At 35.9% G+C, this 15,690-nt stretch overlaps 1 long non-coding RNA gene across 9 annotated transcripts in view; it reads left to right on the top strand.

Annotated features, from left to right (window-relative positions):
* The window catches only part of LOC126754677 (uncharacterized), a 189,577-nt gene extending 177,715 nt beyond the window's left edge, over positions 1 to 11,862 (top strand). For all 9 annotated transcript variants that reach the window (XR_007666346.1, XR_007666343.1, XR_007666340.1 and 6 more), the window contains one exon: positions 11,550 to 11,862. This is a non-coding gene — a long non-coding RNA (uncharacterized LOC126754677). The remainder of the gene's footprint in view (positions 1 to 11,549) is intronic.
* Positions 11,863 to 15,690: the final 3,828 nt, after the last annotated feature.

Below are 15,690 nucleotides of genomic sequence, written 5' to 3'. Positions count from 1 at the left end.
CCATGTATTCGAAAGCAATATGGTCCGCGCCCCGTAGGCTCCGCAATTTTCGCTTCGAATGATGCAAAAGCTAACGAACTATTTAGCTGCCGAATATTCTCCAAATAGTGTCCCCGCCAAGAGATCAAATCATTTTCTAACACAGCTTTCAAAAACTCAGGTACACGTAATTCTTGAAGTTTAACTTTTCCGCCATGACAACATGTCGTAAAGCCATTTCTTACCTAGTAACAATTTCAACCAAATATTAAGACAATAAATATGTATATACATATATTACGAATATAAAACAATGAAAATTTCACTTCCGAAATGTTTTGCTTTACAGTGTAAACATATATTAGTCAAACCCCCAAGCGAACTATACTCCGGAAGAACTACGGAGTTTAGGGCAGCTTTGAAATAACTTGCCATAGATCCTGCATGACTACGGCTCTAATAAAACAGGTCAATTCATATACATACATACATTAACAATTAAGAATTCATTTTTATCTATAATATTCACCTCTTCTCTTCGACCTGTTAAACTCCTTTTTCGTCTAATTCGCCTTTGGTTTGGCATTTTATTTTTAATAATTAATCTGAATCTGAACTGAAATTCGATGTAGTATGTACATACATATGCACTCGCTAGTAATAGCCGACTTGACTTTTGGAAGAAAACTGAACTGACTCAAAGCTTACCTAACGCAATAACACTTCTAATCAAAATAACGCCGACAACAATATTTCTGGTTGATTTTGCACTTGCTTCTACGCCCATACATATGTATATACATTCATATGTTTGTAAGTATGTATGTGTGAATATAAAACAAAGTAGAGTGCGCATGTCAAAGCGCAGTGTTCCTTAGCTCGTACATACATAAGTACATATTCGTGCAACATAGAAGAGAGCGCATGTCAAATCGTAGATAGCGCCTTAGCGCATGCATATGTATGTATGTACCAGTGCACATGCCAAAGCAAACATTTGTAATTTGTAATATTCGTCATTCTCTTATTGTCATAGATAACTTGATTAGAATCTCTTTTCTTGCTCTCTCGCTTGCAGCTGATCTGTTTTCTGAGCTGGCAACAAAACACAATCAGGGTGCCGGCAGTTAGTGAAAAAGGCGGGATGCCAGAAAAGCAGTAATATAATTACTTGATGAAATTAGTGTGAAATGAAACTGTGCGAACATATTTTGGCAAAATAAATGTTTATGTAAATTAATTAATGATTTTGCATTTTAGCATTTACATATATATGTATGTATGCATTTTCAAAGTGTTTAATTTAGTGTTTTGTATAATTTATTAAATACCCAAGTTAATATTTTTCAGCAGTGGCATCATTGGCAAATGTTATAAAAAATGCGAGTTTTGACAGCTCTCTCGAACCAAAGAGTCTCGTATCAAGTTATCTATGCTTATTGCAGTGGTCGGCATGAAAGGATCTGTCACTGTGTTGGTAAGCACGAAGAAAAAGTAGCCCAGTGAGAAATTGGAATTAAAATTAAGCAAATTTTATAAATAATTATTAGCATAATGAAAATTAACAAAATGCCTTTTAAGGATATATTCCCTATTATCTTTAAAAACTTGGAACATAAGAGGCATTGCATGGCACCAAAGGCATTTAGAATCATAAAATATTTCTCGCATATTTGGTTTTTGAGCTATAGTCTTGCGTGATGTTAATTCGTTGCTGGCTCGACAACGACTGAACGATAGAGCGTAAGCGTACGTGTGAAGTTAGTTTGCAAAATTTTGCTATGAAATGCCGACCACTGCCGAGCAGACAACATTGTTGTTGTTAGATTTCGCACTTGCGCCTTCGCGTATGTGGGTATGTGTGTAACGAAAGCAAATGACAGAAACATTTGTAATTATTCATTCTCTTACATACATATATGCTCTTTTCTGTAGTAGCGCTGCTTATATTAGCTTATTGTAAAAATTGAAGAACTTTAAACGCAAATATATCAAAAGTGGTTCAATGAATTTAAAATCTGTAAAATTTGTGCAAAGTTTCAGATCGCACACTTTAATTTGATGTATTATTTGTCTCTGTACGTTTTGTAGATCTCTGGAAATAAGTGCCTTGTCTTAGAATAATATATAGATTCCGCTGGAAAGAAAAATTACCTCCGAGAAATGGTCGAAAAAACGTTTTTGTTGTGGAGATTATCCGGACGTTGTTGAAATAGTAATACCTGACAATTTATGTTCTCATTACAATCATCTAATCCAACGCGTTTCATACGAGTCGAACCACAGGGTTAGGTTTCATCGGACATGCAGAGAAGTAATGGGAGTCATGCGACGATAAATTTCATTCTCGATAAGTAGGAGTTTCGCGCGAGAACTCATTCTCAGCAGTATCTGAAGGATCATCTGAATATGGGAAATCAAGTTGCAATGAATTTTTAATGGAAAACGGGAGAAACGTTCTATCACAAGCGCAACTAAACGATTGGATTAGAGATTTGGAATTATCCAAGGAAAAAGCTGAGCTTCATGCCTCTCGTATTCAACAATTTCAATTCGTGTCACCCCATGTTAAGGTGACATATTATAGAAATCGTCACAAACCATTTGCCAAACACTATACGAAGGAAGACAATGTATGCTATTGCAAAGACATTCCAGGATTATTCAAAGAGTTTGGTCAACCATATGATTCCGAGGAGTGGCGATTGTTCATAGACAGCAATAAACTGAGCTTGAAGGCCGTATTACTGCATAATGGCAACAAAAAGCCCTTGATCCCGATCGCGCATGCAGTAAACACGAAGGAAACATACGAGGTAATGGAGAAATTGTTAAAATTCATCAAATATGAAAAGCATGATTGGAAAATATGTGCCGATCTTAAAGTCGTTGGAATGTTATGCGGTCTACAAAGTGGCTACACAAAACACTGCTGCTTTCTCTGCAAATGGGATAGCCGAGCTCGTAAAGACCACTATTGCATTAAGGATTGGCCGGAAAGAGTTGAATTTACAATTGGTGTGGATAATATCAAATACGTCCCACTTGTAAAGAAGGAAAAAATCATTCTTCCGCCATTGCACATCAAGCTCGGCCTTATTAAAAATTTTGTTAAGACGTTGGACAAAGAAGGCAAAGCATTCAATTATTTGTAAAATTTTTTCCCAAATATTTCCCAGGCCAAGATAAAAGAAGGTATATTTGTTGGACCCCAAATAAAAAATTTGATAAATAATGACCAATTCAAAGGACTATTATCACCAGTTGAGGCAGCAGCGTGGGATTCCTTCGAAATGGTCGTTTCTTCTTTTCTCGGTAAACACAAAAGTCCAAACTACGCGAAGATAGTGAGCGACTTAATCAAAAATTATGCAGAAATGGGTGATTATTCAAAACTTATTTAATTGAATTATATAAAATTTTATAATTTACTTATTTACATTTTCTTTTTTCTCCAGGCGTAAATATGTCTTTAAAAATTCATTTTCTGCATTCCCATTTAAGTTTTTTTCCCGCAAATGAAATTAATTGAGAATCGATACCAAGGTTTCTCATAAGAGAAACCGATCCTAAACTAAATAAACGGCAAAACAAAACACATAATCATTTCGACTATAATGTAAGAACATCAACTTAAGACAAAAATAACACATTGTTTTATTATATTTTACTAATGTATAAATAAATGAGTTTATAAAAACTAAAAACGACATGAAAATTGACTTTTTACTTAACAGAAACAGCGCATAGCTAGATATCCCATCCCTACTTTACATACTACATACGCATATACGAATACCTTGACTTTGCGCGACTTCGATATATTTATTTGATCATGTACAACTTTCCTATTTATCCATGGATTTTGTTCGTTGGTAGCTTAGTTTTTTATAAAGAAACAGGACTTCATATAAAATTAAAAAAATTTAAAAAATATCTTTTTTTTTTAAATTTTTTCCTTTCCAAAGTTTATTTTTTTTAATTTTTTCATAACAAAATTTAAAAACACGAAGTGATTAATCAATTTCTCAGAAATTATAAGGCCTATGGAAAAATGGAGTAGACAATATTTTTAGGAAATTTCATTCACTAATCCATATCCATAAAAAAAAAAATTTACTCGATTTTCGAAATCAGCGAGCGAGTCCCCATACAAATTGGATAGTGGCGTTCATGGAACATTTTTGCTGTAAACCAGTGTTTTTTTTGGAGTCACTGGAAAGTCCCTTCATCCGATTTTCACGAAAGAATGAGATAATGGTTTTACGCTTATATTTCACTCACTCAGCAACTCATTAGACCAGCCTGTAGACAAGTGTTACCCTCTTAACTAATACATCAAACGAACAAGTATATAACTATGTAGAAGTTTGAACTTCCCAGCTGAACCCATTCATTATCTTAATATGTTTTCATCGGCGGGCATTGCCACTTCTCTTGAGACCTGTTGTGAAAAATATAATTTTGTACATCCTGAATATATTTTTTTAGATCGCTAAAGGTATGTGTTTGATCTTTTATACCAATGATCAAAAAAATTATTAAGACAAAAAAAATCACTTAAATCCATACAAGTATATTAAAAAAAAAAAAAATCATAATGTACAGTTTCGCTGACAGCAAGCTTACGACAAACAAAAGGTTGTGATACTGACCTATTCATGCCCTAACAGCTTTTTCTTAACCACCAAGTTCTGAGTTGTAAGCAAAACGCAACAAAAATGCTTTCCGACAAGACAAGGGCAACAAGCAGCTTTACTTAATACAACGTACTATAAAAGCAATCATGTGTATGTATGGTATGTCTCTGCAGTAGTAGTCTTAATTTCGGCTGAGGATTTAACGGGGTGGCTTCTTAAGGGATTTTTGTTTCGAAGCGTTGTGAATGAATGGAATCCTACAAACGGATATCATTGACCATATTTTTCTTAGAGCCGTCGACAAAGGTTGTCTACATATAAAGTCTTTTAAAGTAATTTACTTGCCAGCAGCAAAAGTGAAATGGTGCTATTAACTTTAAGTTTTTTAATATGTTTACAGATGAAAGCGACGAATTTTCGACTTTTTTTAACTTGATTATACGGACTATTCAGAAAAGTTTAAATATTAGTTAAGATAAAATTTAATCTAAGCTTTCTGTAATTATTATTTATATTGATCTAACTGATTTGAGTATGTTCACCTTCTTTCGATTATTTATCGATCTTCAGGTTATGATTCGTTCGCAAATTTTATGAAATTAAGAAGGATCACACAGTGAAGAATATGATAGGTATTTTCTGTCAGTCATATACATTTACAACCACTTACTATACATATTCCATTATCTCTCATAAAAGAATAATCCAATAGACTTTGTCCAAAAGACAACAGAGAGTTTAAAGCTGAGTTACGAAAGTAATTTATTAAATAAACATGAGAAAAAAAGTTAAAAAGAAAACATTACCTATTACCAGAACCGGTAATTTATAACGGACCTCGAGGTTTACGCATACATTTTTATTCAACTCCATTAAATATTTAAGAAAAATCAGCAACATGTTGTAATATTAGCTAAAATATGGTTTACGAGCGGTGGCGACTAAACCGATCAAGCCACGCTAAAGATAGTGAGCGACAGTGCCGAAAAAAAAATTTAAAGACAAAAATGTCTGTTATAAAGATAAGTTATTGCAAAAAAGTGATATATATTATATATCGGATTGCTTTTATTTGTGAACCATGTTTTAGTAAAGTTTATGGAATCTTTTTCTATCAAACAGCACTGCTTTTAACATTAATGCTTCTTTCTTCCTAACGTTGGCTTATTTTGTGCATCATCACCACTATCTGTGCTAAGCTTAGAAAAAAATCTTAAATCACAGAACACCCTAGTACTGAAATTATCAGCCAAAATAAAGCAAAATCAGTAATAAAAATAATAAATAAACAGTATGTGGACTCTTTTCAGTGTGAGCGGATTTAAAACAAAATCTCTAACAACCTGCTTACTCCACTTGACTTCCCTTACCCGAGAGGTAGTCAATTAACTAGTCAGTGTATTGTCAAAGCGTTCAATTAGTCATTACCACCATCACCGGCCACATTTCATGCACAATGGCCCGTGTGTTATTCGCCGCTGTCATTGTTTCTGCATTAACGCTGTCATGGGATGTTGGTAACGTTATTGGTGATGAGAAACATTTCCGATTGGCTTATATTATAGACTAGCTGACCCGGCGAACTTCGCACCGCCTAATTATTGGAGGCATATTTAGTAAGTCACAAACACACGACACAATACTTTTTTAATTTTATTTAAATTTGCTGCTTTTAGATTTTTAGGAATATTAACGAATTATAGTATAGATGCACAGCAAAGAGACGTTAACATTTCAAGTGACATTTTTCCATAGAAAATTTTTTTTTGAGTGAATACTGACAAATATTTACACTACAACTATCAAACTACATCTGTCGTTTTTTTTTTTTTTTTGACGATGGCAATGGTTAGGAAAAGAAGAAGAACTACATCTGTCATCGAGAAAATAAAGAATTCAAACAACTATAATATAGTTATAGTGGAGCTATATATCCCACAACTCCTTAAAATGCATTGTCCGTTTTGTAAAAAGAGGATGGAACGGCAGAAAAAAATAATAACCGTCCAGATTGTATTAAATTATTATTAAGATGCGACGAATGCTACAACATAATCGCTGTTTCCTTCAGATTTTGTACCAAGTTTGGTAAGAATGTAGAACGAATAATACGCGTGAACAGGGCAAAAGTACAAAAAAATATATTAAAGCAAAAGCTGCTATCTAAACCAAAACACGTTTCTACAATGCCATCTTCATCATCTGAGAAGACATTCTGTGAATTAAATTTATCGGCCGAAGACATACAGGACATTCAAGTTATTGAAGACAGTCAAAAGCCCAACATCAAGAATGTTTTGGTAGATATTGATGTTATTGAAGACAGCCATCAGCTCAACATTGATAATGTTCTGATCGAATCAGATTTGTCCGAGTCGCCTAGTACTTCCACCATATTATCATGTCCTGGCGAGCCAAGTGGTTCCCAAGTAGATGGAGCCAAGTTGATGGAAATAAAGAGTTACTAATACACGTTGACATTAAGGATCCAAATGCACATATTATATATACATATTAAGTCATTTACTTATATTTATACACTTCATATACAAAAATTTAAAATTTTCTTGGATGTGCTCGTTTCTGGACTGTGAACATGATAAGCAAATCTTTGCTTAAATTAAATACAACACAGTTATGATCATATACAGTTAATTAATATAGTGCTTTCTGGTAGACAATATGTTTAGTTTTTTTTTTTGCGGTGCGTAAATAAATAAGGATGTTGGTTTTCCGACACGCGAACACGCAACGTATAATTGTCCATGTGCGAAACAGGGAAACTCTAAGTTTATTCCGCAAACTTGCAACGATTGGCCTTGCGATTTATTTATGGTCATCTCAAACGCCAGACGCACAGAAAATTGCAACCTCTTAAAATCAAATGGCAAATCCGTTGGAATCATAGGTATTCGTGGGATTAAGACATTCTCTCCTTTGTATTTTCCTTTGATTATTTTAGCTTCATGAGTTTCTTCACAACCAATCTTGTTCCATTGCAAAGTCGAGGTTGATTAATATTACGCAGCATGATGACAACTGACCCTACTTTTAATTTCAAATTATATGGTGGTAGTCCAGGCAAGTCCAATGAATTTAAAAATTCTGTAGGATAGTTGACTACGTCATCCTGGTTTGTGGCCGTGTCAACTGATTTGTACGTAAACAACTCTCTTGGAAGGAAATTCTGAATGGTAGCATTGAGATCATCGACATCTTTGTTTTTTGCTGCCACTATTGCTCGTTCACTTAGCCAATCGTGCTTATTAAATTGTTGTTTAATGTCCGGAAAAACACGCTGAATTAGCTCCTTTTTCGATTCTGTGAAGTGACAGAAATCTGTGGGAAAAGTCATTAATCCGATCGAGCTGTCAACTGCGACCTTACCATTGCCAACATCCAGCAACTGCTTCGAAAACATAGTCGCAGTTTGATCTTGTTGCAAAAACACTCGCATGTTAGTAGTTAATTGTAGTGTCTTTACGTGCCACCACAAATTTGATGATTTTAGACATGCGTTTATTTCGTCAGCAACAGTCGATCGAGGAATTACTGGAAGAGTCTTACGAAAATCACCTGACAACAGTATCATAGCTCCACCAAAAATGTTTTGGTTATCACGTAAATCTTTTAACGTCCTATCTAGTGCCTCCAGCGACCTCTTGTGGGCCATTGTGCATTCGTCCCAAATTATCAATTTGCATACTTGGAGAGTCTTCGCCATAGCGCTATTTTTGGCAATGTTGCAAACTGGCGTTTCGTTGATATGCATGTTTAATGGTAATTTTAAGGCTGAATGTGCAGTTCGTCCGCCTTCTAATAAAGTTGCTGCTATTCCAGATGAAGCCAACGCTGGGCTACCTCATTTTGCGATCGGATCTTTGCTAATAGCAATGAAATTAGGAACGTTTTCCTAGTACCCCCAGGAGAATCAAGAAAGTAAATCCCCCCAGACCCACTGTTTACAGCTTGTGTTAAACGATCGTACGCAATCCTTTGTTCTTCGTTCAATTGCGGAACAGTTGTGCGAACTGCTTCGGTCATAGCTTGAGTATCGTACTAGAGTTCTCTTTGCAACTCATGGTTTAATGCATCTTGCATAGCACGATTGAGTGCTGTCAGCCCAAACACGACAATACTTTATTTGCCATCAACAAACACATATCTTCTATTATGATCAATGTGTCATTGTAAATCTCTGCCGTAATTTCCAATGTAGGATTCAAAGTTTCACAACGCACGCGATGCAACACATCCTCAGACATGTCATCCCTATATTTCATCCACAAATCATTTGGATTTGAGGGGAAACATGTCGATATTATAATCGCAAACAGTGTGCGAATTTGATGCGGCGATGAAGATATCACGGAATCCTTGAGCGTATCATCCCAATGCGAATCGTTTTCAAGCAACCGTAATAATTGACACGCCTCACGGTAAGTCGCACACAGATGTCCATCAACTGTTCGCAATTGTTGAAAAGATGTCGGACCAGGAACATTCACCAATAACAATCTAAGATAATAACATTCATCGTTATTAGGATGCACTGTATATATACGGCCTATAGCATCTGTGGCAAATACATTTTCATATCCTTCAAGTGGTGTTCCTTGTTTACGACGCTGAAAAGACTTTGATGATGCGTTCCATGTGTAGTAGCGCGGCATATCAGCATACAGCAAAGTGCGAGCGAATTGATCACTTACACAAATTGAGAAGAAACCTGTCAATGTGATCACAGGTGGACGTGCCGCTCTATCCACAACGTTGTTTGGGTTGAAACACACTCGCTGTCCATTTTCTAAATGAACTGCCAAATGCAATACAGTAGGATGTCTTTCATGAATTGCAAACGAATATGCGCCAAATAGCCTCATTGCTGCTTACATAGCGACCCATCTGATAGTGAGACACTTCATCGTTTGTGTTTGTTACTGCGAACATGGCCATGTCGCTACCTTTGTTAACATACTTACATATGTACTTTATGGATTTCACAGAGTTACAAAATTCCACGTTGGTGTGAGCTTCAAAAGTTTTGGACAATATGGGCGAGAACGGCACAATCCAACGATTGTCTACATGAAAATCTTGTCCTTTTATCTTGACATCTACAGATCGTCCACCGTCCTCAACTGATCGCCGACGATACAATGGGTAACCATCGATTCCCGAGATGGTTTCAGCAAGCAAGTTTCTCGGGTACCGTTTGGAGCACTTGCCGTCGATCATACAGGGTGAGCTGTTGTTGAAAACTCCGCAAGGTCCATGTATCATGTGTTTAGTTACTATAGTATGCAGTTTCGGGTCAACCGTTTCATCAGGAATTTCGGCTGAAATAATGGAATCAATTTCTTCTGGCCTTATTTTGTCAACCAACCAGACTAATATATGAGCATGTGGCAAACCACGCTTTTGCCACTCAACAGAGGACATCCAACAACATACTTGGCCATACACACGATGCTTTGTAATGAAATTCATTAAAGATTTTAATTTTTGCTTGTAAACTCTGGCTGTGATGTCATGCCTATCAAGTGGTGTTTGGTTGTGTGGCAGTTCTTTTTTTATTTCAATCCATTGTGGGTTACAGGTGAATGAAATAAATAGGTCTGAACGGCCATACTTTCGAACATAAGACATCGCATCTTGAGCGTACTCGTGCATGTGGCGCGGGCTTCCGATGTAAGTGGCCGGTAAAATTGTCATTCTTCCTACATTATTTACATTGCCGTCAGCATTGATTGCATCGCGAAGATGAATGTACTCTTCAGATCGAAGCTGCTGTTGGTTAAGACGGATGTATGTCAATCTTTCAGTCTCAATTTTGACGTACATGTCCACTGCATACTGATGAAAGAGCCGCTGACACATCAAAATGTGATTTACTTCACCTTCACGGATCATGAGTCTGTATGCATAATAATTCATGGCACTGACTTTTTGTGTGTATCAGCACCTGGAAGTACATATGATAAAAAAATACATTTATATATTGAACATATAAAATATTTTATTTTGTATAATCTAATTACCTGCTGTTGGATTAACCATTTTGATATTAAAATGGTACCCATCTTCTCCCTGCCAGAAAATTAGTGGGTATTGTAAAGCATCATAAGCTCTATGCGTTTCATATACACGTTTCAATTCATTGTTCCGGCGATGAAGTACAATATCTCTTGATTGCAAATTCTCTAGTACAGTAGAAACTAGTGAATAATACTCTGAAGATCTTTTCTTTGAAAGAGATGGCTCCAGGCTATTTCTAACCGAATTGGTAAACCTGCCACTGTAGTCAGAAAACAGGAGGTGTAAAAATATTAACTGACACATTTAAATAATGTAGATATAATACTGTCATAGTACAATAATTCACTATCCCCTCGCACTTGATAATATAACAGTTTAAAAGGCATACATTTTCAAGAACACATTCTCAGGATATTAATTTGTGAAACATATATATAATTTTTTTCTCAATTTTTAATTAAAATAGTTGGTTTCCGTTTTCTCAATTAGTCAATCAAAATATGTGTACTACAACTTGCGGCATAAAATATAAATGCTTCCTTCTATTAAGAATTTTACATAATAAAATACACAAAACTATGATTTGGATGACAAGATGAAGCGATAACAGTATTTAGTTTCTATCCACTCTACAACACTCGGCCCGTACAAATGATAATTCGAGTAAAAATTTTATTTTCTTGGTGACCCTATAAATGTTGATATTATAGATGAACGGAAATAAAATACTATCATCTCCATAAGAAGTTGTTGAAACTACAAATCTAAATCTCAGTTTTCAACTGTTTACACAATTGATGAAAAGATTTAATAAATTAGCAAAATGTAGACATCCATACCTTAAATGTCATTACTAAAGCTTATTTCTTTTCATATCTTGTATCCTTTTAGCATTGTTTATGAAGCTGGAATCTCAATGAACTCCATTTATGCTCTTTGTGATCAATTCGAAGTTTTATTATTGGCATAAAGCAAACCAAATAAAATGTGCATCAGAAGAACTACGAGGAGTTCGCGGCAATATACACCCGATGTTCACTTAAACTTGGTGCGTCAGCATGCGGCCGTTATGGAAGAGCTGATCGGAGAAACCAATAGACAAACGTATTTACTTCACTCTAAATTAACTATTTTTTATTTGAATAAAAAATGCGCAAATAAAACTTTGCGCTAAATTAGTTTTTAAACAAACTGATCCTTGGAATATTGAAGTTTATTTTCATTTATATTGGAATCTTTGTAATTTGCAAAGGGAGCTTTCGAAAGAAACATGTAAGTTAAAACCTTTTTAAGAACTTCTGCGCCTTTATAACTGTTCTTATCTACTTAAACTACATATAGAGAAAACTCTTACTTGGTCGATTAAAGAAAATTCCAACTGTAAAAAAATTGGCTTATTTTTATTAAAACTTTAAAGCGAGCAAAATTGTCAAATGGCAAATCAAGCGATAGAATAAAACGCTACTTGTAAGTATATGCTTTAGGGGAGTACGACCAGCCAAAACGCAGTACTTCGGGAAGCTTTCAGTTATATCCAGATATTTGCTTAATATATTTTAATATACTGATATATGCTGATAAGAGTAACATCCAACGCACTGATAACATGACAAACCAATTTAATAAAAATCGCGAAAAATTCTAAAAGCAAAGAGTTGACTAGACCTCCTGCAATTTACCCTGGGCCTGAAGAACCTCGTGACTACACAGCTGCTGGTCTAATTCTGAATTCTAAGATTCCAGTAGTAAGCCGCAGGAACCCAATGGAGCTCCTAACCGTTCCCATTATGGTGTTATTCAGATCAGTGCACATGTCCTAGCAAGCTCATCAGACCTACAATTTACTGTAATACCGCTTTGGTCAGGCACCAAATCATGAAATAACCCGATGCCAGATATAAGAAGTCTAGACATCCTTTTACAAGTTTTAAGTGCACAGTCAGCGAACTCTAATCTAATATCGCTGCCCTATTTTCGGAGAAACTTACCACTCTGAAGGTCTACATCTACTTTTATTTTTAAGCTACAGTGGTCAGGAATCCTGAAACCGGATCTGTTGGAGGGCTCCCCGCAGTATACTCCTCCACCAAACCTCTCTGCAAGCCTTGATCCATCAATAAAAAACTCTCCGCCTCTTCTCTCCAGGGAGTATCTCTCATGCCACCTAAAAAGTTCCTTGAGCAAGAAGAGACTGCCAGGGCTAGGTTAAGCGACATCGAAATTTAAGTATTTTGGAATGAAATCAAAGTGTACGAGAATTCTGGATCTGAAATAATCGATAACTTGTCAAAGAATTTGTCAAATAATTAAATCCACAGCTAAAATTCTATTTTAAAGGTGAGCCACACAGCCATCCGAACATAGCCATTTGTACAAGCCTACTATAATTTGATCATATTTGCTAACATATTACTTGAAATGGTATACATACTCATGCAATATACAAGTATATAATAAATCAAAATCAACTTAACTGCCACGAGCACAGAGTGGGGGAAACCCGAGTTTATTAAAACTGATTGAAGCCTGCTTGATGCATACTAATGTCACACATAAGCAAAAAATATAGGAATCTTTGTCAAGTATGAGTGTATGTGTATTTATATGTAGTCGCATTTCGTTCGGCGAGGCGTATGAGTAATGTTTTTTAATTCCGAATTTTCTTCACGTTTGAGAAGTCTTTGGCACACGTATGAGACGATTTACATATGTATAGTACACACATACATATTAGTTTAACGATTGCACTTGCATGGAAACGAAACGATAGTAAGCGATAAGTATGTGTTTCTACTTTTCCACGCTCAGACAGTGGACGATGCTAGATGTAAATGAGTTCTAAAAAAATTAAATTGATTTTCTTTTTTGAAATTAAATGTTTAAGAAATTCTAGCGGCTCTTAAGAAATTTACAAAGCCAGTTTGACAGTTTATTTTTCAGCTAATATAAACAGTTAAGTTATTAGTAATTAGTATAGCTTATTTCCGCATCAAAGAGAGGAACAGAATTTACAAAATCATTCGTCGTTAACTCACAACAAAAAATATTATATAACACTAGCTGACCCGGCAGCCGTTGTCCTGCCTGAAATTATGTGTTTTGAAATGAAAAGAAAGTTGAATTTTTGTAACGAAGCTTGAATAACAATATTTTTTTGTTTCTGTTTCTGTTTCGGTGCGTAAATGTACAGAGAAGATGGTTTTCCAACTCGTGAGCTCGCCACGTATATCCGGCCTTGTGAAAAACATAGCATTTCCAAATTTATGCCACACACTTCTAGCGACTATCCTTGTGTCCTATTGATTCTCATCTCAAATGTAATTTTCACTGGAAATGGAATGCTTTGGAACTGAAATGGCAACTCGTTAGAACTCAAAGGAATTCGTAGAACCAAGCATTCTGCCCCCTTGTATTTGATAGCGCAGATTGCGGAACATAATAACGACAGATCCTACTTTGAGACGCAAATGATGCGGTGGCATACCAAGCCTCTCCAAAGAGTTTAAAAATTCCATATAATTCACGGCGTCGTCTTCATTGTCAAGACGATCGATCGATTTGTATGAGCGCAAGTCTCCCGGAATTTGACTTTGAATCTTCTAGATTAAGTGAACAACATCGGTATTTTTGGCAGCTAACATTGCGCGTGCACTTAAGGAATCATAGTTACAATAATTTGGCCAATGTCCGAACATTCGTGATGAGTTCATCTTTCGTGAATTGATAAACGACAGATGGAATTGATATCGAACCACCGGAATTGATCTATTTCCAATTTTTAGACGCGGATTTGAAGGCTGATATATCGAAATGTTTATCGCGAAAAGTGTGCGAACTTCATTTTCATTCCAGTGATTAACATGTTCCAGCAATTGTAATTGCTGGTTTACTTCTCCAAAACTTGCACACACCGTACCATTCACAGTAAGCAATGACTCAAATAAAGTTGAACCGCGTACATTAATCAATAGTATAGCAACAGAAGGTAGAAGCAGTCGTCGTTTTTCGGTGAATTGTGTAAATTCGTCCTAATGCATTAGTTGATAACACACCTGGATGTTAAACTACTGGCTGGAATTGCTTTCTGCGCAACTATTTCTTTGACGATGCATTCCAGGTGTAATGTCAAGGTATTTCCGAATAGAGCAATTTTATCGCAAACGGATCACTGACGAAAGTTGAGAAAAAACTCGCTAATGTTAATTTTGTTGCTGGCGGTGTTTCCACTGGCTGTACTGTATTCTCTGGGTTGAAATACACTCTCCAAATTAACTGCGAGACGCACAACAGTCGGAAAACGTTCATGAATTGCAAAAGTAAATATCCTACAAAGCGTTTTATTGCAGTTCACGTATCGACCGTATCGTTCAAGACCAATAACCGCCATGTTGCTTCCTTTGGTGACGTAATTACAAACGTATTTTATCGATTACACCAAACTGCAATACTCAACATTGATATGAGTTTTGAATGTGAATTACACAATAATGGCGAATATGATACGATCCAAGTGTTGTCAACTTCAATATTCATTCTTCTAAATTGAATGCTGAATGTTCTGCCATTGTCGTCTGGTGAGCGACGCCTATACAGTGGATATCAATCATTACAAGTTTGAGTTTCCGAAAGAAAAGCACTTGGATAGTGTTTCGTGCATTTATTGTCAGACATACAACCCGAAGTGGGATTGTGGTGTCCGCAAGGTCCATGAACCATATTGGTTTTCACCATTTGATATAATACTGTATCTTTCTCTGCATCAGGAATGAGTTCATCAGTTTGATCTGGTGTAACCACCATCCACCATCCAAAGAAGAATGTGTGCGTGCGGCTATTTTGCTACTCAACAGAATACATCCAGCATCTAACAGCACCATATATATGTATGTACCATATGTTGCTTCAAGATAAAGTCCATCAAACATCGCTGCTGTTGTTTGAAAAGTCGTGCTGTGACATCGTGACGATCGCTTGCTGATTGACCGCGTTCCATAATTCCACATGTATGTCATCGCATCCTGGTTCCGTTCAT

The sequence above is a fragment of the Bactrocera neohumeralis genome, chromosome 4 (assembly GCF_024586455.1).
Source record: "Bactrocera neohumeralis isolate Rockhampton chromosome 4, APGP_CSIRO_Bneo_wtdbg2-racon-allhic-juicebox.fasta_v2, whole genome shotgun sequence".
In the NCBI taxonomy this organism is placed as follows: Eukaryota; Metazoa; Arthropoda; class Insecta; order Diptera; family Tephritidae; genus Bactrocera; species Bactrocera neohumeralis.
Note: the sequence above shows the minus strand (reverse complement) of the source record. Positions and strands in the feature narration are given on the sequence as shown.